Genomic DNA, 24,738 nt, shown 5'->3' on the forward strand with positions numbered 1-24,738 from the left:
AGTTGGGCTAAGACATGAGACACATATATCAGTTCTGGATCCCAGGATCTCAAACATCGAAGAGTTAATTCGGTTTCAGAAACATGTCATCAACTCCCAAGAACAATGTGGCTCCAAGGCTCCTAATGAATGAGAATGGCGCCACAATGCCAATGCCCGCCAGTCCCACAAGTGCCGTGTCTGGCCATCTGCAGCTGCATGGCACACGCTAACCAGGGCGAAGGCAGTGGGTGGCCGGGCACTGAGCCAGCTTCTGCCAGTCTGCTGCAGGATCCTAGGCAGACCACTGCTCTCCTGGCCTCAGTTCTGGATCTGTAAAACCCTTCTGCCCTGTGTCAGGCTAGCTGGGGGAGACCTGCCCACGGAGCATTGCTCTTTCTGCATGGGCTGAGCTCTGGACCATTCATTTTCCCCCATCAGAGAAAATGAACTTCCTCTAACCTCTGTGGCTCGTGGAAGACTCAGTCAACAGAGTACTCAGAGGCCTTCCTCTGAAAGCAGCCAGTTCTATCCATGTGGCCCTGAGCGACCAAGGACAGCTAGCTGAGAGGAAAACAGAGAAAGGAGAACCAGACCAGAGGCATGTGTGCCCTCAGAGAACCCTCAGTTTCTTCTCCCAGACCACAGGGCTCAGCACCACCAGACTCCCTGCTGTTCTGGAGAGGGAGAGAGGAGTTCGAGCTGGACAGCTTCTCCACTCTGTGGCCTTGGCCAAGTGACTGCACTGCTCTGTGCCTCAGTTTCCCCACATGCAAGTGGCTCTGTTGTGAGGATTAAATAAGAATATGTGTCGAACAAGTGTCACATAACGAACACCCCAGAAATGTAACTTGCTTTCCTTGTAACCACATTGTCACCTTCCCTAGGGAGGGCAAGCAAGCTGCTCTGTTGCTCTTTATCATAAGACAAATTCAGAATCAGCCCTCCAGGCTCTGGGGGAATCAGTTAACCAGTGACTGCAAAAATGTGTAGCTACATTATGATAAACAAAAATGTGGGTGTTCCCTGTTGCTTCCTTTTTTTTTTTTTTTTAAGCAAACTTTACTAGCAGATGTACAGATCCCAGTATTTTAGAAAATTTCAGTGGATAAGAACAGCAAAAAACTATGTTACCCCAAATAACTTTTAAAAAGAAGAACAGGGGCTCCTGTGTGGTTCAGTCAGTTAAATGTCAGACTCTTGATTTTGGCTCAGATTGTGATCTCAGGGTCTTGAAATCAAGCCCTGCACTGGGCTGCTCTGTGCTCAACAGAGGCTGCTTGAGACTCTCTCTCCCTCTCCTACTCCCCTCCCCCTGTTCATGTGTTGCGTGCCCACACTCGCTCTCAAATAAATAAATAAATAAAATTTAAAAGAGGAAGAAGAGGAAGAGGAGGAGGAGGGAGGGAGAAGAGGAGGAGGAGAGGAAGGAGAAAAAGAAAAAGAAGAAACAAAACTGACACCAAATTTATTTTTAGAAATGCCTCTTTTGGGGGCCAATATTTTAAAACAGCAAGAATAGTCTCTCTCTCTCTCTCTCTCTCTCTCTCACACACACACACACACACACACACACACACACATACACACACACACACAGGATCTTTCCTACAAAGTGTTTAGCTACGCAATCTCAGGAAATCCTAGAACTCTTCAAATTTTCCATTCTGACCTAAATCCAATTTTAGTTCACTTTGAGAATGCCTTCTACTCATACTGAACAGAATATGAGATTTTCTATTCTCAATATTTGTTGAGAAAATAGTCTTATAATTTTAAAATCAAATTTGTTCAGAAATATTTCAAAACTAGCTTTTACACTATTTCTTATCACACCTTATTGTTTTTGGGTTATTTTTTTGTTTTGGTTTGGTTTTTTTTTTGGCTGGAGTATAGTTCTGTTAGTCAAAATTGCCTTACTTTCACTGGTGATTATCATGGTGATTTTGCATCTCACAAGATTAAACAAACAGCCACACTCTGGATTAGCCAAGTGCAGCTGTAGCTGGCTTAGTCTCTAGAGGGAGTTTCCATCCTTTTCCATCGAATAGTTTTAAATAATATTTTGGTATCTGGAGGTTTAACCGTAGTGAACAAAAATACCCTTACGTTATTTAAAAAAAAGATAACCAAGAGAAAAATTGGATTACGTGGCTGAAGCCACTGGGGACAAAAGAAAGAATGCAAGCTCCAAACAGGCACAAACTTAACAATTTGGGGATCTCTGCAAAAACATGACACCTGTGTCAGTAAAACTCAACACACTCACAGTGGGTTCTCTCCAGAGAATCCAGAATATGGCAGGCAAGGGGATCTTGGCACCTGGCTGGAGAGGTGTGGCCTGTGGGGCTGGCTTCGTGGACAAGCAACCAGTGCAGTTGTACTGGGCCCTGAACTCAGGATTTAATGCTCTATGTGGCCACCTCCAAGTCCTGAATGATTTTATCTTTGCGTTGATGTTTTGTAAATGAAGTCTGAGGGGACTACAGAGCATGCACCAAGGGCTGGGTACCTCAATTCCCTGGGGCAGGTTCTCTGCTATCTGCCCACCACCCTTATGCAGTGGCCCCACCAGCCCTGGAACAAAGGCTCACGGTTGGGTGTGTGTGGTGAGAATGCACCGCAGGGCCCCAGGCACTGTGAAGGTCTGCATAAGGAACTGTGAGCAACCCTTGTACCTGAGGACATACAACACTAAAAAACGGATTAAAAACACAACTACAGGGCAAGAGAGAGAAACTGCAGAAGAAAAAAAAAAAAAGCTTTTTCCTGCTTTTTGAACAAGGGGCCCCACTTCCCACAAATTATGTAACTAGCTCTGGCAACAGGCACTTATAGGAAAAAGTTCCAATTCTGGAAAAGGTGGAAATAGCTTCAGTGTAGAGCATGGGGACTTCTCCCAGCAGGGCTTAAGCAAGAAGCCTGCTAAACAGCACCGAGGGCCCAGGCAAGGCTGGAAAGCACATACTGGGGTAAGGTACAGCTTCTGCATAGCCATATGGGGTGTTTCAGCAGCAAGTAGCTGCCTGGGAGCAAAAAAAAAAAAAAATGAATGGCTAGATTGGGGCAGGTGGGGCTTTCATCTTTACCTTTGGTTTAAAATGTTGGGAACTATTACACAAGCCAGTGGGAGTGCACATTGGTAGAACCTTTGGGAAGCAGCTTCGCATCCACTAGTGAAGTCCAAGACGCACACACTCTTTAGAGAAATTCCGTATGCGTGCACAGGGACTAGTATGAGAGTATTACACAGCACTGTGGGAAATATGAAGAAAAAAACTAGGAATAAGCTTAATGTTAATCGGGAGAATAGATATGGTAGTGTATCCACATGGTGGAATACTATGGAGCAATGAAGACAAATGAATTAGAGCTACATGTGTCAACATGGAAGACTCTGGACTATAACATGAAGCAGCCCTGTGGGCCTGAAGCCTTCATGTGTGTCAGCTCTATGTCCCCCATGGTGGCTAAATCCTGGAACAGGGAAGTGAATGGCCTCCCATGGTTGAGTATCAGTTAACCTCTAAGACTTAGCTCATCCAGTCCACCAAGGGTCCAACGGAGAATTTCCATTATTAGAAATTTACCCCTTGGTGTCAAGGCTATGTGCTGTGTTAGAGATCAAAGAGGCCTGATGGTTTCCGGCTCTACAGAACTCTGCTGGGCAGCTACTGGCCACAGCCCAAATCTGTTGTCACCAAAAAGCTCATGGGAGGAAGCCGAGGTAGAAAGGCTGAGAAGCTGGGTCAAGGACAGAATTTCAGTTAAAGGATTGATTAGATGAAGAGAAGGTCAGAGGGAGTAGGCAGAAAGCATCAGGGGCAAGAAATACTAAAGAAACAAGAGTTTTAAGGGGGAGTTATAGATATTGATCACATATCACAGAGGTAGGTCAGTTCTAGTGAAAAGATATCATTTAATAATTCAACAATTAAGAAGCTGCTAGTGACCTTAGTAAGGGCAATTTTGGTAAAATTATGGGCATAGAACCGACTTGGTGGGTAATGAAAGAAGCTGAGGAAATGGAGGCACAAAAGAAATTGTTTATAAGGGGCAAGGTGGAAACTGCCAGGGAAGAGAAAGCAAAGGTAAGGGCCCGTGTCTAGAATGGGAGAGAATTCTGCTTGTAGGGTGAAGGAGAGGAAGCAGACACGGAGCAAGCAAGGATTAGAGAATCAGAGAAAGAGGGTAATTCATTGTACTGGATCCTGGAAGAGGCAAGAGAGGGTGGGAGGGGGGCGCCTGGGAGGACTGCCTTGGAAATGTTATGTGGATCCTTTTAGAACCAAGGAAGAGTGGAACTGAGAACCTGAGCAGCTACACTGTCCTGGAGCAGTAGAAGCTAAGGCCATCAGTGATAAAGACAATGGTGGGGTGGACAATCTGAGGAGAGCTGGACAAGCAGGAAACAGCCACCATGGGGAACAGGATTAGTGTCTGGCTAGGTGTGAATAAAAGGAGTGGCAAAGAGCTAGCTGAGTTGGAAACCACATCTCTTGGTGGTGCTAATTTTCTTTTGTTCCAGTAGAGCTTAACAGCTCTGAAGTCCTGCAGACAAAATGGGAGACGCGATTATTCCAGGCTGGAGTAGGCAGAGAGGGTACAGCCGAACATGGGGCTCAAGGACACAGAGAGTGCTAGGCACATGACAGCCACTCTGGGAACAGCTGGGGTTGCAGACAAAAGAGATTTTTCCAGGTTTTTTTTTTTCTTTTCTTTTCTTTTTTTAAGGCTTTTATTCTTTTTTCTTTTCTTTTCTTTTCTTTTTTTTTTTTTAAGATCTTATTCTTAAGTAGTGTCTAGGCCTAATGTGGGGCTTGAACTCACATCCCGAAGATCAAGAGTTGCATGCTTTACTGACTGAGCAAGCCAGGCAGTCCTTCAATTTTCTTTTATAGAAGAAGAGGAAATAGTCTGTTGTAACTTAAAAGATAGTAAATAGAAAAGCCATTCAAAGGACTGGAGTTGATGTTTTCAACATTGAAGTAGCAACCCACACCTCATCTTGCTTCTTTGCCAGCAACCAGAGTCAAATGCTTCTATGGGCACATGACCTTGCCAGCCCACATCTTTTGGCCTTACGACCACCCCCAGAAAATCAGAGGTCGGGATGAGATTCTTATCTTTACTTCCCACCCCTGTGCAGGTGACTGGTGTCAAAGGTGCTTAGAAAGATAAGTTTACAAGTTTCTAAAATGCAGTAATTTGGTCAACTTGATAAACTGTTATTGCATAAGTGGGATGGATACTATTAGGTATAGTCATTGCTTTTTGAAAAGAAGTCATGCTGCTGAACACAGCAGCAGTTTTATCACCCTGGAACACCTTTAAGCAATTTTATCCATTTTTCAGAATTTAGAGATAGGGTCTATTTTTTGTGCTTTATAAATCTGAACTCATTTTCAGCTTGTTATTCCTGCTCTGCACTACTTATACTAATAAAAAATCAGAATTACTTAAATATCCAACAATAGGATTTGTTTCTAGTTCCTTTTCTCCTTATAAGAAAAACAATGTGAGGGGCACCTGTGTGGCTCAGTGGGTTAAGCCTCCGCCTTTGGCTCAGGTCATGATCTCAGGGTCCTGGGATAGAGCCCCGCATCGGGCTCTCTGCTCTTTCCCTCTGCCTACTTGTGCTTTCTCTCTGTCAAATAAATAAATAAATAAAATATTTTTTTAAAAGATTTTATTTATTTATTTGACAAACAGAGATCACAAGTAGGCAGAGAGGTAGGCAGAGAGAGGAGGAAGCAGGCTCCCGGCCGAGCAGAGAGCCCAATGCGGGGCTCGATCACAGGACCCTGAGATCATGACCTGAGCCGAAGGCAGAGGCTTAACCCACTGAGCCACACAGGTGCCCCTAAATAAATAAAATCTTCAAAAAAAGAAAAAAACAATGTGCATTCATGCCAGGAAAATTTAAAACCACAGATAGTTAAAAGGAGACCCTGAGGCTAGTTAATATGCAAGAGCTTGTCTTCTAGCTCCTTCTCTAATCTGCATACAGTGGGTTCACACTATATTTACTTTCTTTCAACCACCTATAATTGTCTTAAGGAATCCAGCTCTCAGGGCTCGAGTGCCCCAACCACCTGACACATACCTGCCTGCCCTGTGCCTTAGGGAAGGAGTTTTGGGAGAAAGAGTAGAAGTTGCCATGAGCTTAACCTAAGGAGAAGAAAGACACTATGGGCTCTCCCTGGAAGGTGAAATGGCCACATCTGCTTCAGGGACCACAATGCCCTCACTGAATAATCATGTTAACAACCACCCCTGGACATCTGTGAATAATCTGGAACCTTGTAATTTGTGCTTTTGGAGAGTTCCACAAAGCCATGGTGGGTCCCTCAAACAGGGACACTCAACTCATGGCTGAGTGGAGACAGGGAAACTTGAACCTGAGCCATAACAGAGTAGGAACAAAGTTCAAAAGATTAAATGAGCTAAAAATGCCAACCACCACCCTGAATGGTTGTTATCCTGAAATAACAGAGCAACTGAGCCCTTCTCCTCATGGAGCATCGCAGTATCCCCCCACAGGGAATGCGGAGATGTGCTTCAGACTCCCAGAAGTGCTGCTGCCTTCTGCCCACAGTCAAGTCCTGTGACCCCTGCTCTATCAGCCTTCAGTACAGGAAGACAGAACATGGGGAGTTTCAACCATGTCCCCGTGACAGAGCAGTGGGCCACATTCCCCACAAAATCTCTAAGAGATTGTTGGGTAAACTGGCTCAGAGGGTTGCATGGTGTATGGAGAGAGCAGAGGCCCAGATACTTCAAGATTTTCATCCTGGTTCTGCCCCATTCCAGGCCTTGCGAAAGTTATCTAATTTCTCTGATTCTCCAATTACTTGCCTATAATATAGGGATTCTTGTAAGGTCATGAGGATTAAACTGAGACGATGTAGGTAAAACACCTGGCACCTTACCCGGCATATAGGTGGTGCCCAGTAGAGTATTAATTTCTTTATCTCTCAGCCTAGTAGTCCCATCTTGCCTTTTCAGACTTGCCACAACCTGAGCAAGAGCATTCTGGATATCAGGTGAACACCAGTCATTCATTCAACCAACATTTTACACAAAGTGTCTGTATACCTAACACCCTGGAACATCAACTTCATTTAAAGATTTTTAAAATATTATTTTAATACTGAGACAAATATTATGGAAGATAATGCAAAATCTATATAAAATTTTTAAAGAAAAACCTAAGTCATCACACCTATGCCCCAGAACCTCCAGGGATCCCAAGGGCAGCTTGAAGATGCTAAGATGCCCAAGGACATGACCTCAGGTCTGATTCACACACATCTCTACCTTCTCCTGCTGTGAGTCATAAACCAGAAGGGACATGGCCCCTTCCTAGGAAATCAGTGTAGAAGAAAACTGGTCCAGAAGACAAACCAGAAAATTACACAGTGAGTCCTCATGTTCACCACCCTCACTGTCCCCAGAGCCTTGCTTACACAGTCTGTGTTTCTCACTTTCAAGTCATTCCAGGGCAGACTCTCGCAAGATTATCTTCAATTCTCAGGAAAAGACACTCCTGTTTCTAGGAAAATTTTGTGAAATTTGTCACATCTGGGATGTTCAGCTGGGTCAAAGATTTTTCCTTCCTATTCTAGCCTTCTGCTACTTCTCGGGTCACGTTCTAAGGTCAGATTGTAGGATGTGAATTGGGGGTGACCCCCTAGCACAGGTTAACCAGGGCTAGGAACCAGATCTCCTGTACAGAAAAATGAAGCTCCTTCCCTGAACCAATAACCATGTTAACTAATTTCAGTATTTGATATAAACAGAGAAACGGTAACAGTGATCACCTCTGAGTGATAGAACTATAAGTGCTTTCTACATTCATCATTTTGCTTACCCATATGTTTTATTTTTAACAATAAGCATGTATTATCTGTAGGTGAACAATGAGGAACAATATAAGGACTGACAATCCTCACGTTTAGCCCTTTCCTAATGATTTCGCATTCTGAATTCAAGCTCAGCATTCAAGACAGAAAGCCATTGGATGTTTTTCCAAAAGATAGAGGAGACTAGAAATCCAATAACTGCTGCATATTGCCCTTTACCAAGCTGAACCAATTTCCAGTTTATACTTAGGTTTACAAGAACAAATGAAATTGTTTTTTGAAGCAGGATTATTTTTCCAATGTACTTTACATATGGCTAAGGTTATCTTCTTATGAATCAAAATCACAACACCACTAGAAAATTTGCTGGTGATGTAATGGAAAAAGAAATTCAAAGCCATGGGCTTAGGAGAGCACATTATTCTCCAAAACAACTTAGTAACTTGAGGAAGTGACACCAGAGGTAGAAGTGTACTAGTAATTCATTTAACAAATATTTGAATATTTGCTATGCTCCAGGCACAGTTCTAGGCTCTGGGGATACTACAGGAAACAAAACTAGCAAAAACTCTTACCCTCGTGAAACCTGCCTTCCAGTCAGGGGGACAGAAGACTCCCATGCAGCAATATAATCCTTGGCACAGTACGGATAGTTTCTACTGTTTTAATGGTTTTCCTGCCATTTTTCTTAGAGAAGAACTTTCTACCAAGTCCTTTCTAAGGCTTGTGGCTAGGTTCATTATTCCTTGCCACAACCTTGCCAGGAGTGGGAAAGACTGCAAGCCAGTATCTTTGGAGTCAAAGTAACCAGAAAATTGGAAAGCTTCCCAGCCAGAACCTTCTTACAGTGACTGTCTTAAGGAGTTAGCTGATACAAAATGGTTCAGATGTTCCCTGAAGAAGAAGCTGAAGTGCCCTCAGGAATGACTAGAGTAGAGATCTGAGCTAAAAGATTGGAAGACCAGGGGCTGCCATGGTGGGCTACTGGCATAAGCAGAAACAGAAATGGTACTAGCTTAGGGAGAAGCAGATTTTTAGTTCCATCTGAGGGAAAACATTTCAAAAGCCAGAGATGTTCCACAGTGGAATCAACTGAGGGAAGGGCAGTTCGCAGGTTCTGACAGTAGATGGCCAGCCCAGCTCTCCCACTCCCTGGCTGTGCGACCTTGGGCTAGTCCTATAACTATGGGTCTTAGTTTCCTTGTTTGTAAAATAGGGATTAAAATGGTACCCAGCTCATGGGATTGTGGTGAAGATTGGTAAGAGAAAGCATGGAACGTGCCTGGGTACTACCTGACACAGAGTAACCCAGGGACTGAAAGCTTATCTAGATCAGATGATAAGTTTAAGAACTTATATTCTAGGGGCACCTGGGTGGCTCAGCCATTAAGCATCTGCTTTCGGCTCAGGTCATGATCCCAGGGTTCTGGGATAGAGCCCCATGTCGGGCTCTGTGCTCAGCTTCTCAGGAAGCCTGCTTCTCCCTCTCCTACTCCCCCTGCTTGTGTTCCCTCTCTTGCTCTGTCTCTCTGTCAAATAAATAAATAAAATCTTAAAAAAAAAAAGAACTTATATTCTCTTCTGTATTATAGTGGATTTTATTTTATTTGTTTTGATACCAAAACAATATATATAGTCATATTTGGTAAGAGGATTAAAATTGCTAACATCACAAAATCATTAGCTATAGCAGGGACAGAACCCACTGCTCCCTATGAAGAGTCCTCTGAACAATGTTCAATGCTACCACATTTGGATATGACCATAGCCCGGGCCCAATACACGACCCCTGACTGATTTTAACGCATCATGATCTTAATCCTCCCTGGAGGTGCATCAGAGTACTGGGCAAAGGCAGAGATCAGGCCAACACCAGTACTTACTGTACACTCGGATCTGGGAATGCCCTAAGATAGGAGCACCACTCTCCATGCGTGCACCCAACAGGGCTGATTTGGGGGTCATCTGGAACTCCAGAGAGAAAGTTCCCAGGGCGCCTAATCTCAATGTCACAAAGCCCCAAGGGTCTGTTACTGACCACAGCAGCTGTGCCAGCTTCAGCCCCACTCTGGGACAATAGGACTGATAAACTCAGATGGCAGCATGCAGGGCAGGACTCTGGGGGCACAGCTGGGCTGGGTTGGAAAGCCAAGCTATACTCAGTGGGCTGAAGGGCAGCCTAAAGGTAGCACGGGATGGAATACCAACCCACTCGAATCCCTCTTGTGATTCCAGGGATGGGGAGCATATCCAGACAGGTTTCTTCTCTCACCCCAATGAGGACACCCCAAGGGCAGCTAAACAACCCCAAGAGACCTGCTTTACAGCCTAGCCCCACCTCTTGGCCCTGGCTGTTGGTAACTGTCCAAGGAGAAGAGAGAGCAAGAAGTCCATCTACTTGTGTGTGTCCAGCAGGCGGACCCTCTGGCAGCTTCCATCCCCATAACAACTGCCTTAAGGTCAGTGTCAGCCTTTAACTGTTGAGCCAGGGTCCAGCCCACAAGTTCCTGCCATCAAATCCTCCCACTGGCCAAATTTCCAGGCATGCCTAGACCTGTTTGAACTCTCAGCAGGTACAGAGTTCAGGCCTACCTCCCCCACTCCCCTCACATCCACTACTTATGAATTAGAATCCCAAACAATAATATCTTCTATGTGTGAGGTGCTTAGCACTCCCCAGCACACTTTTCATATCCTGAATGTATTGGTTAGGATTTTTAGTTATAAGCAAAAGTTACTAATTTTAACTGATGTGCACAGTAAAGAACATAAATTAAAAGATAGTAGTTCACAAAATCTCCAAGACAGTAGAACATCAGGTTTAGAAGCACACAGTCAGAAACAATGCCCTAAACCCCAATTCAGCAGTAGTCTTAGAAGACATCATTGTGACCCCTGAATCTGGAATCCACCCCTGCCACCTATACCACAGATATCCACAACCTGCAAGTTGTGGAAAACTGCTGTCACTGGAAACTCAGATTGTACCCATCAAATTGCTGGAAAGTTTGCAGAGCAGACCCTACTCCTTTGCCATCACTGGCTTCCAATTCAAAATCAGTTAGGTGTGGCATGAGGAGGGGGCCTGTCTGACAGGAGAAGCCTGAACCTCAAGCAGATGTCCATGCCTTAGCTGTAAAGGAAGATGCCTCCACCTTATGAGGCATAAGATTCCTCAAGCATAGGGAGAAGGCTCAGATGTCAGGCAGCCAAAGTGAGTGACAAATGTCCAACTTTGCATTATACTCAATCATCACACCGACCCATGAAGTTGTCAGAATGACTCTTATCCCAATTTTAGACAGCAGGAGTGTGACCCAGGCAGCTTCCCTACCAATATACAGATATAAAATAGGGAGAAAAGCAAAGCCTTGTTTTCAGGTTTAAAAGATCAACTGCAGAAGTGGGAGGTAAGGAACTAGTTTGGGCTACAGGTCACTTAAAGAAGGTCTTACAATCTCAGCCAATTTTAAACTTCACATGAACCAGCTGCTGAGGCTGATGACATACCACTGTAGACACTTATGGGCGGGACAGTGCCTTGGCCTCTGGGCCTGCCAGACTTACCTGGGATTGAACATTCTAGTCTGGCCACATATTTGCAGAGATGGGCAGCCAAGGAAGAGAGTTTCTGTACCATCTGGCGGGTGGGCTCTGCTGCTTCACGAACAGAACTGGGGTCATGTGGGAGACATTGGGACCCACTGCCACCTCAACACCTGTAGAGCCTGGCAAAAACAAGACAGATGTCCCCATGAGACTGTAAAGTCTCCATTGCCAGGGATATGCAAACAGGCTGGAGAGTTGAGCGAGATGATGACTGCAATCTCTTGCAACTCTAAGATGTTATAAGCCTCCAATGTGTGCTTAATATCAGGCATGATCCCCAAGATAGGACAATGGCCCTCCAAGAACCTCCTAGGGACCTAGCAAATTAGCCAATGATGGAAGGAAGGAAGGAAGGAAGGAAGGGAGGGAGGGAGGGAGGAAGAGAGGAGGGAAAGAAGGGAGAAAGGGAGGGAGGGAAGAAGAGACAAAGAAAGAAAAAATGGGCACTTTTACTAGATATCAATTACATGCAAAAATAAAAAGAATCATTTTATACAGTAGGCAAAACAGAAATGTCTAATGGGGAGAGCCTGTGATAAAGCTGGAACAATCATACTGGTGACTGGGTAAAATAGGTACCACTTTTTTGGAAATCAATGTGGCAAAGAGTATCAAAACACCAAAATTAGTTTTAACCCTTCAATTCAGTAACTGTTCACTTAGGAATTTACCTTAAGGAACAATTTGAAGGTAACTGCTATTAACTTGGAAATACTCATTATATCATTATTAATAATAAATAGTAAGCCTTAAACAGGGAGAAGATTAAGTACAGTATGATTTTGAGGGACTATTAGGCAATCATTACGGATGGTGTTTATAAAGAATCTGCTCCATGAGGGCAAGTCCTGCATCCTGTTTACCACTATAGATCCAGCTCTGTCTGGAACACAAAAACAGCTCATTAGATATTTGTTGAAAGAATAAATGAATGAACAATTGAAAAATGAATTGAATCTTAACAAGAGAAAATGCTTATTATATTTTATGTTAAAAAAAGATCTCAAACATCTAAAACTATGATTTCCAGAATATGAAAGATATGCAAGGCTATATATATACACGTGTCCTACATGTAGACTGTAATGTGGAAAAACAAAAAGATGTTAGGATTATACTATATACTAGGGATGATGTGTTATTCTTTTATTTTTTTAATGATTTATTTATTTATTTACTTACTTACTTACTTACTTATTTATCAGAGAGAGAAAGAGCGAGAGCGCAAGCAGGGGGAGCAGCAGGCGGAGGGAGAAGCAGGTTCCCTGCCAAGAAAGGAGCCCAGTGTAGGCCTCGATCCCAGGATCCTGAGATCATGACCTGAGTGAAAGGCAGACACTTAACCAACTAATCCACCCAGATGTCCCAACATTGTTTTATTTTTTTTTAAGACAAAGATTGCTCAATGCAATTAACTGATTTTGTCATTTTTTTCTTCAAAAGTCATGAAGATCGTTTTTCTCAATTAACATTAGGCACATTTCATATTCTATATCATCTCCCATAATTGTAAACTGAGCTGCTGTTTGGAAAATCTTAAAGCCGGCTGCTTATTTGACTTGTCTTACATAGCTCACATACAACACTCCTAAAGCATCACTCACAACCTAACATTACTGACAGGAGACCCTTGTGGAAAGTCTGCGTGTGCTGGCAAGATTATCCGAAAAACTAATAAAATCTTTGTAATCCTTTTCAAGGATGCAGAAAGGAAAATGGCTGCATTTCAAATTCATGGCATTTCAAAGGCATGAATTAAGCTCTAAGCTCTACATTTGAAAAAAAAAATCAACACAAGTTCTCTAATTTATGTTCTAAACTGAGAAAACAAATCGTTGCTAAGAAATGAAATTTGCAAAATTCTTAAAACACATTTTCTAGTTGGTATGCACATACTCAAATCTACACATTATACCAAGATGTAAATTGCAGGAACTTGGTTGTTACAACTTCACCATGAAATCTAGAACTGTTTTTTTATTTCGTTTATTCCTAGACATTCTGAGTTTTACGTATGTATAAAACTGATCACGTGTAGATGATGTTGAGATATTTCCATGAATATGTATAAGAAAGCTCATGACTCTTATGAGGGTAAGAGGGCTTTTTCTTGGCTCCACAACATCTTGATTTCTGTGACACTCATGTCAGAGGTCTCTGCACCCTCTCCCTCTTCCTTACCTGTTACCTTCCCACTCACTATACAGTTTGACACAGGGCTACTGGGGTTCCTCTCTCCTTCAAAGCATCCATCTTTCTGGGAGACCTGCTGATGACCTACAAAATTGCCTTTCAATGCTTTCCCCTGACAATCCTCTGTCCATTCCAACCACCCTGCCAGTGCCCTTGACCAGAGTTCCTTTCCTTCTACTCAGCACTGCCTGCCCTCCCTGCTCATCCTTCCCACCCATCACATCTATCTTCTCACTACACTGAGAACCCCACCCCTCTCATCTGCCCACTCTATCCTTAACCCCCTTACTCTTGGCAGACCAGCACTTCTACCTCTCTTGTCAGTATCTCCAACTTTCTTGCTTTTTGGCTTTCCAGCAAAGCCAAGACCTGGGTCAGCCTCACCAATAGCCTTCTCCATACCTATCTCAGGGCTGAGAGAAAGCTGAAGAAAGCCTACAACCCTACAAATTAGTTGCCTACCACAAACCCATTGCCTTCAACCTCAGCAGGCCCTCACCACTGCTCTGTGGGGCCTGAGGGTTGCTATTGCTTTCCCTTCTCTTTTCCACAGCAGCTATATTGAACATTTTCACTCTTTTTTCTAAGCTTTCCATTTGATCCCATTTCGTTATGCTGAGCAGATATCCTTGTCTCTGACATCACATGAGAAATAATGGCCACTGGGTATGAAATGTCTCCCTTTCCTGAGCCCACCTCCCAACTATCTACCTAGTGACCTACAACCTACCTGCATCTCCAACTCCCCTTCCCATATTAAAGGAAAAGTGGCCTGAGACTGCCTGAGACTGCCTCTGAACCCCACCACCTCCCACCCTCTTGCTGACCTCGCTCTATCCTTCAACCCTTCCCTTCCTTTATCCTCAACTGCCCCTCTACTGGCTTTTCCCCATCAGCATTTTTGAATGTCCTTAATCTCTCCCAACTTAAAACAAAATTGTCTCTCAACTCTACATCCTTTCTGGTTTTCTCCCTCCTCCCCTTCAAAACCATTCCCAAGGGGCACGTGGGTGGCTCAGTCATTAAGCGTTTGCCTTCAGCTCAGCTCATGATCCCAGGGTCCTAGGATCAAGCCCCATATCGGGCTCCCTCCTCAGTGGGAAGCCTGCTTCTCCCTCTCCCACATCCTCTGTTTGTGTTCCCTTTGTCTTCCCTCTCGCAGAGTCTCTCTCTGTCAAATAAATAAATAAAATCTTTTTTTTTTAATTCCCCAAGAGTTAGCTACACTGGTATTTCCCAAGGGATTCTGGTTTTCTCACTGACCTCTCTAGTGAAGAATTTCATCCATTCCCATGACTTTGATTATGATGTATATGCTCATAAGTTGATAACTTAAGATTCTTTTTCTGGATCACATCTCTCAAGGATGACTGGCTCTCAGGATCTTTTTGGTCTTAGTTAGTGTTAGGGTAATAGTCCCTCTGGTTATCTCTTCTCTGGCCATGAATTTCCAAATATTAAGGCATTCTCCCAAGCCAAGCTCCAAATCACCTACTGGACATCTCACCTGGATGTCTCCTGCTCACCTGAAACCCACCCGCTCTTTAACTATTCCTCACCTCAGGGGAAAATACCATCATCCATCCACCCAGTTTCCCAAGACAGACATCTGGGAATCATCCTTGACTCACCACTCCTCTGTGCCCTCAGCTTATCACTCACAAAGTTCTCTGACTATTTACCTCCTTAATACATCTCAGATCTGCCCTCTCTTTTCTATCTTCATAGATTCTGCGCTGGGTCACCACAGCAGCTTCTAAACTACATCCTAGCCTCATCTTCTATCCATTCTCCACACGGGCCCTAGACCTTTTCAAAATGCATCTCTCCTTAAAAACTTTCATTATTTTTAGAATAAAGCTATAGGATACTAGCTTAGTATACTACAACAATACTAGGCTCTTCAACACTCAGCCCTGGCTAATCACTCAAACCCCACATCTAAGATTCAACATTCCAGTTAATCCCCTCATTACTTAATTAAAAGACTTATGGAACTTCACTTTCTTTCCCCTTTAACAAGGTAGGAGACTAACTTAATGTTCCCTTGGAATCCTGTATAACTCTAACTTCCAAGCAGCTAGAATTCCATTCTCTTAGGCTTCTCTGCTCTAAAGCCACCCTTTAAAAAACGATGAAACAAATATATTGAGCATATGCCTGACCAAAATGACACAACGAATATGAGAATGGAAATTTGAACCCAGATTACCCAGGACATTACCTCATGCTTGTTTATTCACAGTAAAACCAATTTCTGATAATCCAAGATGAAGCACATTTGTTAAAATGCCTAATTTTGTGAAGTGCTTTACATAAGGCATTTCACTTACCTATTACAACATAGTCAAATAAAGCAAATTACACATCTGAAAATGTAGTTTGTGCAAGGTCACATAGCTAGTAAATGGGTTTGGATTCCCCCACCTCCATCTTATTAGCTGCTCCCTAACACCAATAAGTAGCATTTTACAACTGAAGAATCAGGTCCAGCTCAGAGTCACACATCTAATCATAGCCAAAGTCAGAATTAGAACCCAGCTTTCCTTACTCTACTTGGCTGGACCAATGCTATTTTAGTTCCTGCTTTCTGGAAGAATCATGGTACCCTGGCTTTCTCACTATTTGCAACAGTAAGTGCTAAGGTGACCTTCAGAGTTTCGAGTGTAGCTCCAGGCAGTCTTCTCTGCTAGCCTTCGGTTGATACTCTGCCGAAGTTCTGTTGATGCCCACCCTGTGGTCTAGTCTTCTCCCACCTGTTTTCCAACAACCTCTACTCTCACTGCATCCACAGAATTATACACTCTTTGTCAGCACAAATTCCATTTCCCCCTGCCTCCTTATAGTTTTCTCATCTTCAGTAATGAGGCCTCATCTGTTTACCCAGCTTTGGTGGCCTTCCTTCATGGTTTAGCCTGGACCAAAGCCTCTTTGCCATGCCTCTTAGACTTTCTGTTAGTTCTTCCCCAAATATAATACCTTTGACTCATTCCCCCATCCTAGTCTTCCCTCTGTGGATGTCATCAACTCAAGGATAACAGGGTTTATTTTCTTCAGGATCTGTCTCTGGTTTGAATCAGGTTCTGGGTAACAGTTGCCCTGGTCATTTCTTTGGCCATGAATTAATTATACCCATATATTAAGGAATTCTCCCAAGAATGCTTTAGCTGAAATCCACCCAAAAGTCTGGATGGGGTGACATATGAAGCATGTGTGGGATTAATTGGACCATCTGGCCAACACCAGAGCCCTGAGTGGGAAAAGATCCAGAAAAATAACAATAACAACAAGACAACAACAAAACATTAACTAGCAAGGGGGGACATCACCACCGGGGCCCTATGATGCTGAGCAGAGAACTGAAAGAAGGGCAGGGATCTCAGACTGTCATTACTACATAACTGACAGGGGCAGAAGATCCTTCTCAGAAAAGGAGTGGGAGGTAGGGAATTTAGGCACAGAAAGGAGAAGGGCAAACAGCTAGAAATAGAGGAACATGAAGAACTGATGACATTTAGGGAGAATTGACAAGACTTCCAAGTAATGATTGGCACGAATCTATCAATCCCTAGCGTCATAGGATTGTTAAGGGCTCCCAAAGCATTCAAGCAAAATTCCAATCCACTGTATGAATGGCATAAACATTTCCTCACTGGGGTGTCATCCCTCCAGTTGGACGCTTTCAGCAATGGGAAATGTGCAACCTTAGGAGTAAAATTCAATTACCGTTCAATTGACCTCTGTCCTGCAGATCTTACAATCTAATGTGGAAGATGGATACATAAACACGCAAGTAGAATAGAGGAAGTAGAGGGCGCGGCTCACACAAAAGGTGGGGTACCTAATATGGAGTGGGCATCTAGGAAGGCTTCAGGGACTAGGCAACGTTTAAGCTGGGGCTTGAAGAGTGTGAAGGGTGAGTCGAGTACAAGGGTGGAAGGAACTACCACAGCTAGAGAAAATGGGTGGTTAAAGCCTCTCAGCTACCAAAGAAGTTCAGAATGTTGCAAGAACAAGGGGGTCACCAGATTTAGAAGGGCTTTTAGAGCAATGTTGAGAGGCGTGTGGGCTCGGTTCCACAGGCAATGGGAAGCCTGAGTAGCGCCCTCTGGCTACCGTGCGGGAAATGCTGCCGTATCAGGGCTGGTGTACCGAGGCGAAGAATCCGGGAGGGGAAGACTGGGTAAGAAGGCCTCCTTGACGGCTCAAGGGATATGACCTAAAGTAAAGCGCTCCTCTATGATAAATCGAGACAAATATAAAGCGATAAAGTCGGAAGGTCACACTCTGAAGCCACAGGTCTCCTCCGTCCTCTCTCACCTTTGTTGGGCAAACCAAAGCGGCTCGACCTCGGTTTGCCCCATCACTGCGGACTGTGGGCAGGGGTACGGATCCACGCCCTTCGTCTCAGATAGGAAAACTGAGGCCCAGAGTCCTGTGGTGGGTATCGAGGAGAAAAAAAAAATCGAAACGCCCTCCCAAGAGGTTGTCCGAAGTCACGCACAATCCGAGGGTACCGCGGCCTGCCCCATTTCTCTGTCAGCCATCCCCAACCAGCCGCCTTTGCTATGGAAACAGTCCTCCCGCCCTCCTCAGCGCCTCAGTTTCTTCATGCATCCTGGGAAATGCAGTCCACTTTCGGTTACCCACCCGCGACATAAGCCCCCTCCGCGTTCTTAAAGGACTACGAGTTCCAGAGGGCTGTGGGAAAACTCCGGCAGTCTCAGGGGGACGCGGTCACGACCAAGAGTCGGAGAACCCAGCTGGCTGGGGGGAAGAGAAAGGAGAAGGCACCCCCCCCTAGTGGGCGGCCTCCTGGGCGGGGCTAGGATCGCCATTGGCTACGGCGGGGCAGGGGAGGCGGAGTCAGCGGAATGAGGCGCGGAGCTGTTCGCCGCTCCAGGTGCTGAGTCCGAGGGAGCCTCCGGACGCGAGAGCCGCGGTCGCTGTTGCCGCCGCTGCCGCCGCCGCCAGCACCGCGAGAGCCACCGCGGGAAAGCCGGGGCAGTGAGGAGCCCGGAGGAGCTGGTTGCGCTACCGAGCGCTGACAGCCCTCCCTCCTCTTTGAGGTCGGTGCTGCTGGGTTCGCTTTTGTTTTATGGAGGAGGGGAGTGAACTGAGATATGAGGGGGCCTGGGGAGTTAATGGGACCTCTCCTCACCACCTACAAGACCATCTGTCCCGCAGAGCTGCTGACTCTTCGAGGTCCTCCCTGTAGCCCAGCGCCTGAAGTCAAAGCAGCTTGGGTTAGTTTTTGTTTTATGGTGGAGAGGCAGTGCGAGAGAGTGTGTGAGGGGCAAAGGCTGGGGGGAACCCCCCCTCCCCGCTACTGAGAGAGCGTTGAGGAGCCGGGAGCCTTCCCCCACCCCCGTGCATGAAAACGAGGCTGCTTGGATTATTGAGAATGGGAGGGAGTGTTACGGGATGAAAGGTTCAGAGGCAGGGAGACCCTTCCCCATAACACCTGTACTGCTTGAGGTTACAAAGGGAGTCTGGGTGTGATGGATGAGACCGGGGGACTCCTCCTCTGCCCAGACATCCTGGGCTTATTGAGGAGGGGCTGTTTGGGATGTCAGAAAGATCCTTTCCGTGCCCACCCCTTTCCTTAAACCTAGGTTTTTGTGAAGAGGAGAAACGGGATGGTGATGGAGACAGGGGACTCTTCCCCCTCCCACTTGGACCCGCCTAGGTTATTGGGGGGAGGGGTTGGGATGTGAGGAGCTAAAAACGGGAGACCCCTCCCCACCGTGCTTGAAGTCGCCGGCACAGGACGGTACTGATGGATTCTTGGGGCTTCTCCATGCTCAGGGCCCCTCGCCTGCGGTCCGAGTGGCTTGGGTGTGGATGTGCGGTGGGGGAAAGTAAGACGGGTGGAGGGAATCCTCCCGACCTCTCCCTACCTGAGCCTTACCTCCTAGGCCCTCTCTACCTGGATCCAGGCCAGGGGCCAAAAGTGGAGACGACCCTCCCTGCCCCGCCCCGTCCCGCCCCGCCCGGCGACCCGGCTCCTGCACCGCGGCAGCCAGACGCGGATGGGCATGTGCGGGCGGGACGGGGTGGGTCCCTTCTCTAGCAGTCCGAAGCTCGGGGCAGATGCCCCATGAGCCTCTAGACCTTTGGGGCTGCTAGGTCTCACGCTGGGAGCGCCCCAGATCTGGCTACCGAAACCTGCTTCCAGGGCGCGCGGCGGCCGCTTAGGGAACCGTGCTTTTGCGCTCTGCCCGAGCATCCTCCGTAGGACAAAGCGGCGGTCGCAGCACTGGCGGGCCTGCGCCACCCGCTGGGCGGGGGGCGCGGCCAGGGAAGGGGGGGCTCCGGGCGCGGCGCGGAGAGCTTCCGCGGAAACATGCCAGGAGCCGGGCGGGAGACAAAGCGCGCTCGCTCGCTCCTCTCGGGCCTGCGCGAGCCGGGATGGAAAATCCCGAGGGAGGAGGCGGCTGCTCCCTGGCTGGGTACTATGCCCCGCACCCTTCTTTCCGGCACACCACCCCCTACGCCGGCCTGGCACCCCAGGATGCCGGGTGTGCGGTGGTAATCAGGGTCCCTTCTGGGGGACATTCAAGACCTGTGACCACGAGGACACGGACAGGCCGGGGGCTCCACCTGGAGGGGAGGGTCCCAGGATTCAGGAGACCTAAGTGGGCACGGTCTGGAGGGGCATCCTGACTGGATGATGCCTCCACGCCCCATCAACCATGTTAGGTCAAGTTTGATTCCGAGGTTTGAGTGTGTTTGTGTCACCGTGTGTTTGCATGGGTGATGATGTGGGTCAGAGTGTGTGAATGTGTATGACTGGGTGAATGTGCCCATGTGTGCTCCAGTGTTCATGTGTGTGTCATGGTGAGCTTGTGAATCTAGCTGTGTGTGCCTGTGAGAAGAGGGACCACTTACTGCTGACCTTAGATGTTGGGGGTGGGGCAGGGTGGTAGCCCCTTCCACTCTAAAGCCACAGTAATAGCCTAGGGCCCCAGTGGGTGCCCTAGGGATGAGGGTAGCTTCAGGCTGCCTTGGGCCTAGCCTGCATACTTGGGTGTGGCCTAGAAGATAGGACCTCACAAGTATGTGGAGCCCTCCTCAGCCTTTCTGGGGTCTCAGGTCTGACCCTAACATCTAGTACCACTGCCCGGCCTTTCCCATCCCTCAGAAACCTTAACCTGCTGTAATGGGCTGCCCTTGGGCCCAGAATTCCACCCCACCCCTCCACATGGGCTTCCAGGTGGGGCTTGGGGTGCTCATCATCACAGTCCCTTATGATGTGGGTGACAGATTTTGTGGCAAGGCAAATTTTGTCAATTTGGCCTTCATGTCTGGAAGGGACATATATCTGGGGCTGCTGGTCAGTGGCAAGTGGCCTCTCAGTAATACAACGTATACTCACAGAACACAGGTGAAACACAGAGATACCACTATGAGGTGACACCCCTAGAGGATAAGGACAGCCCTCCCAGACAAACCCATTCCCAGCAAGTGACCTCAAATTCATACTACTTTTATAGCAAAGGTGTTGTGTGGCTTTGAGACAATCCCCACCAGAGAACCCCTTCCCATAGGATGAGGGGCTAGACCATTGTCAGTGGAACCATAGGAAGAGCAGTTACCAGACTGTAGAGCCACCATCCAGCCCAGCCCTGCCTGGTCCAGTCTCTGCAAGTATCCACTGCCAGTACCCACAGCGACCTCTACTGGGAAAAGTGGTAATTTTACAACTAACGCTCCTCCATAGTGTGGAGGTTCAGGGTGGGTATGGGCAATGTCAGGTAAAAACCACAAACCCTTTTATTTTGGGGCTCCTTGTCTGCCCTTGGAATCCTAGGTTGATGTTCTTGATGGCAGTTCCTGCAAACTAGTTCAAGCAGTAGAACTCCACTGCCCTTGCCCATATAGATATATTTAAGGGGATACCTGGGTGTCTCAGTGCCTTAAGCATCTGCTTTTGGCTCAGGTCACCATCCCAGGGTCCTGGAATTGAACCCCATGCAGGGAGCCTGCTTCTCCCTCTCCCTCTGCCGCTCTCCTTGCTTGTGCTCTCTCATTTTCATGTTTGCTCTCTCTCTCTGTCAAATAAATCAATAAAATATTTTTTTTAAGAAGGGGAAAGAAGTATTTAAAGAGAGCCAAAATGTCTTTGTCCAAGTTTCTGTCCAGGGGTGGACTCAAATCTGTTTATGAGGAAAATGTGTAGAAAATACTTACCAAGCTCAGGGTGTTTTAGGCATCTCTCATCTCTTCCTCTCTCACTATGATTCCCACCCCCTTTTCTTATTGTAGTTTATCCTCCTGTCTTCCTCATTATCAGTCAATAACATATTTTCAAAGATAGGCCTTCTTTTACTGGTTGACAGTATGGCCCAGAAAATGCAGAACTCAGGAGGCTATTACTAAGTGCACAGGACTGGCGAACACTGGCTCTTCTAGACCTAGCGACGGGAGTAGGAAAGATGGATGAAACGTGCTCTGTCTTAAATCCTCATCTGGTGATGTGTGTCTCTTCTCCCAGAATTGCTCTGAAGGGATTTCACACAGCCACAAAATCTTTAGAGCTCCTCAAAGGGAAGGCGGTATTTAAATACCTGGTATTGTTCCTACTTTGGCATCCATGTGATATGCATTGAACTATGTGACTCAGTAACATAAAGTAAAAATAGGACTTAATCTCTTCCTTGCCTGTTCAGAAGGTGACTGCATATGTGTGTTGTGTTCTGCATTAGAGAGTGAAAAGCTAAATTATCTCATAAATTGAACCACCTGCTTATTCTGATTAGAGAATGGTGCTTAACATCACCTACAGGCAATAACATTACTTTATGTTTCTTTTAATTCATACCTGAATCTCTTTGTCTTGTAAAACCTTTCTTCATGCTCATACATTATTACTTTCACTTGAAGTTAATCAAGACTGTTTAATCCTTGTACAGAAGCCAAACAAATTAAATATCAGCAGATACAGGAAGATGTGGGTGGTGTTTCTGTTCTTGGGCTCAAAAAAATCCTTGGAGTTCACAGGAGAGACGGAAAGGGGGTGAAGATTTAGTAAATCTTATGGGTGTAGTTAACAGGTTTCTGAGGAGATGCTCCTCAGAATTTCTCCAGGAGAGCTGGTTGTGTTGAAGAATCTGAGGATGCAAGAAAATAGCATGCATGCTGGGAGTGAGAATGAAGCCCTTGGGATTCCTAAATCCAAGCACTAATGCAGTCTTTCTGAGGAAATCCCCCAAATCCCTGCCATTGCTTTAGGCTGCCTGCGGGCGCAAAGGAGAGGAGCTGTCCAAGGTTCTGAAGCACTAGTCCAACCCCTCCAGTGGGAAGGCAGGATTTAGGGCATGGAGTAGAAGCAAGCTCCCAGGACCATGGCCTCTGTGAGGATTTGCCCAAAGCTCATCCCAGAAAGAAAGAGGAAGAAACAGAGCTGTAGAGGCCTTTATTGCATCGCTTCAAATGAACCCACCAGCAAACCCTATTTAAAGAATTACAAGCTAATAATAAGAGGAAATATTTCTGAGTCAGGCTTTTCACATGTGAGAATGGATTTAATCCTCACAGTCCTATGAGGTAGGTGGTGGTGGTGTTTCCACTTTCAAGATGAGGAAATAAAGCTTGGAGAGGAAAAGGGCTTGCCCATGCTTACAGAGATCAGAAGGAACAGAGTTTAGATTCCAACCCAGATCTCTGAAGCTCCAGAGCCTCCTCTTACCACTATTTTTTCCAATTGCTATTGTTGAAGCCAAGTTGAAGTTTTAAACTGTCCTATATGAGATTCTAATGAAGTTTTAGAGGAATGGATTGGGGACCAACAAAGATTCAGAATAAGCCATAAAGAGTCCTTTTGAATGCATCAAGGATATTACCACAATACTTTACATATTATCCTGACACAAGGATACCTGCACTTGATCACCAAGGAGGAGAAAGGGGAGTATAATGACCCTCATGGCCAGCATCCCAGGGTTTTCTTTCCAGAGTGGAAGAATTTCACAAGAAGCCAATCAAGGATGGCAGCAAAATGTATTTTTAATAATCTGCAAGAATGGGGGAACAGTGAGGAGGCTGATACTATTTCACAGAGTACATGTAGAGCTTATCTTTATTTGCTATGGTCCTGTTCCAGTGCTGAGGGACACTTGGATATAAAAGACTCCTTCTCCCTATTGCCAGTCTCACGTTTTTAACAGCAAAGTCTCTAACACCAAAAGAAAAGTTTGCATTGTTGTGAGCTGCAGCTAATCTCAGGGATTCATCACATTCCTGCCCTCATGTCATCATAACCATTGTTCTGCCTTCATATGTTGCTTCAGGACTCCTGCAGGTTGGCAGGTTTGAGACTTGGTATGCTTTAGGCCACATGTCCTATGGTCCTGCCAGGGTGGTAATGCCAACTTTCCCAGTCTTGCCACACACACAAGAGTCCTGTGCCTGAGAACTCCCCATTTAGTAGCTCTTGTTTAGGTGTCTAAAGAGAGGAGAGGAGGAATAGACTTGCTTTTTCTCCTCTCTCGATCTCAGTCTGCACAATGCACAGGTAGGGGGCCTCACCTTTTAAGAAAATGCTTTGTATCAGGCTGGGCCTCCAATCCATTTTGAGTAATTCCTTCCCCCTTCTAGGTTGGGGCTTTGCAAGACTCTGATGCATGGAACAAGGCTGCTATTGCTTTTCCTGAGGGCACTTGGAGGCCAAGGACCTGGGTCCCCATCTGGGTCTGCTCTGACTCATATGACTGCAGATTTGATTGTTTTCTTATTTAGAGTCATTAATTAATCTCTTCAACATCAGAACAGCATGTATTAAGAGGAAAGCTATTTGCAGGGGTCTCTAGGAAGCCATGCCTACAGCTGAGCACCATCTCCTTTGCTAACAGGATCAGGAAGTGGCTTTAATTCTGGCTTTGGCCCTTCAGAAAACTTTGATCATCAAGACTTTATGCCAATATGAGAAAGGAAATAAAAGTGTAATTAATTATTAAGGCTGCTATAGGCATTCTGGCAAAAACTGGGAAACTCACAGCTCCCTCAAAGAACAGGATTTTTATTCATTAAACAAACATTCCTGTGTCTGCAATGTGCCAGGCACAGAGCTGGGCATAGCAAATGTAGTCCC

At 45.9% G+C, this 24,738-nt stretch overlaps 1 protein-coding gene across 1 annotated transcript in view; it reads right to left on the reverse strand.

Moving 5' to 3' along the window:
• The window catches only part of ZFP90 (ZFP90 zinc finger protein), a 96,315-nt gene extending 78,228 nt beyond the window's left edge, over positions 1 to 18,087 (reverse strand). The window contains exons 1-2 of the mRNA XM_032854107.1: positions 17,967 to 18,087; positions 11,412 to 11,572 (exon numbers count right to left, since the gene is read on the reverse strand). The gene's annotated coding sequence lies outside the window, so the exon portion shown is untranslated. The remainder of the gene's footprint in view (positions 1 to 11,411; positions 11,573 to 17,966) is intronic.
• Between the last annotated feature and the right edge of the window lie 6,651 nt (positions 18,088 to 24,738).

Source organism: Lontra canadensis, unplaced genomic scaffold, assembly GCF_010015895.1.
Source record: "Lontra canadensis isolate GAN:19392208 unplaced genomic scaffold, GSC_riverotter_1.0 scaffold8, whole genome shotgun sequence".
In the NCBI taxonomy this organism is placed as follows: Eukaryota; Metazoa; Chordata; class Mammalia; order Carnivora; family Mustelidae; genus Lontra; species Lontra canadensis.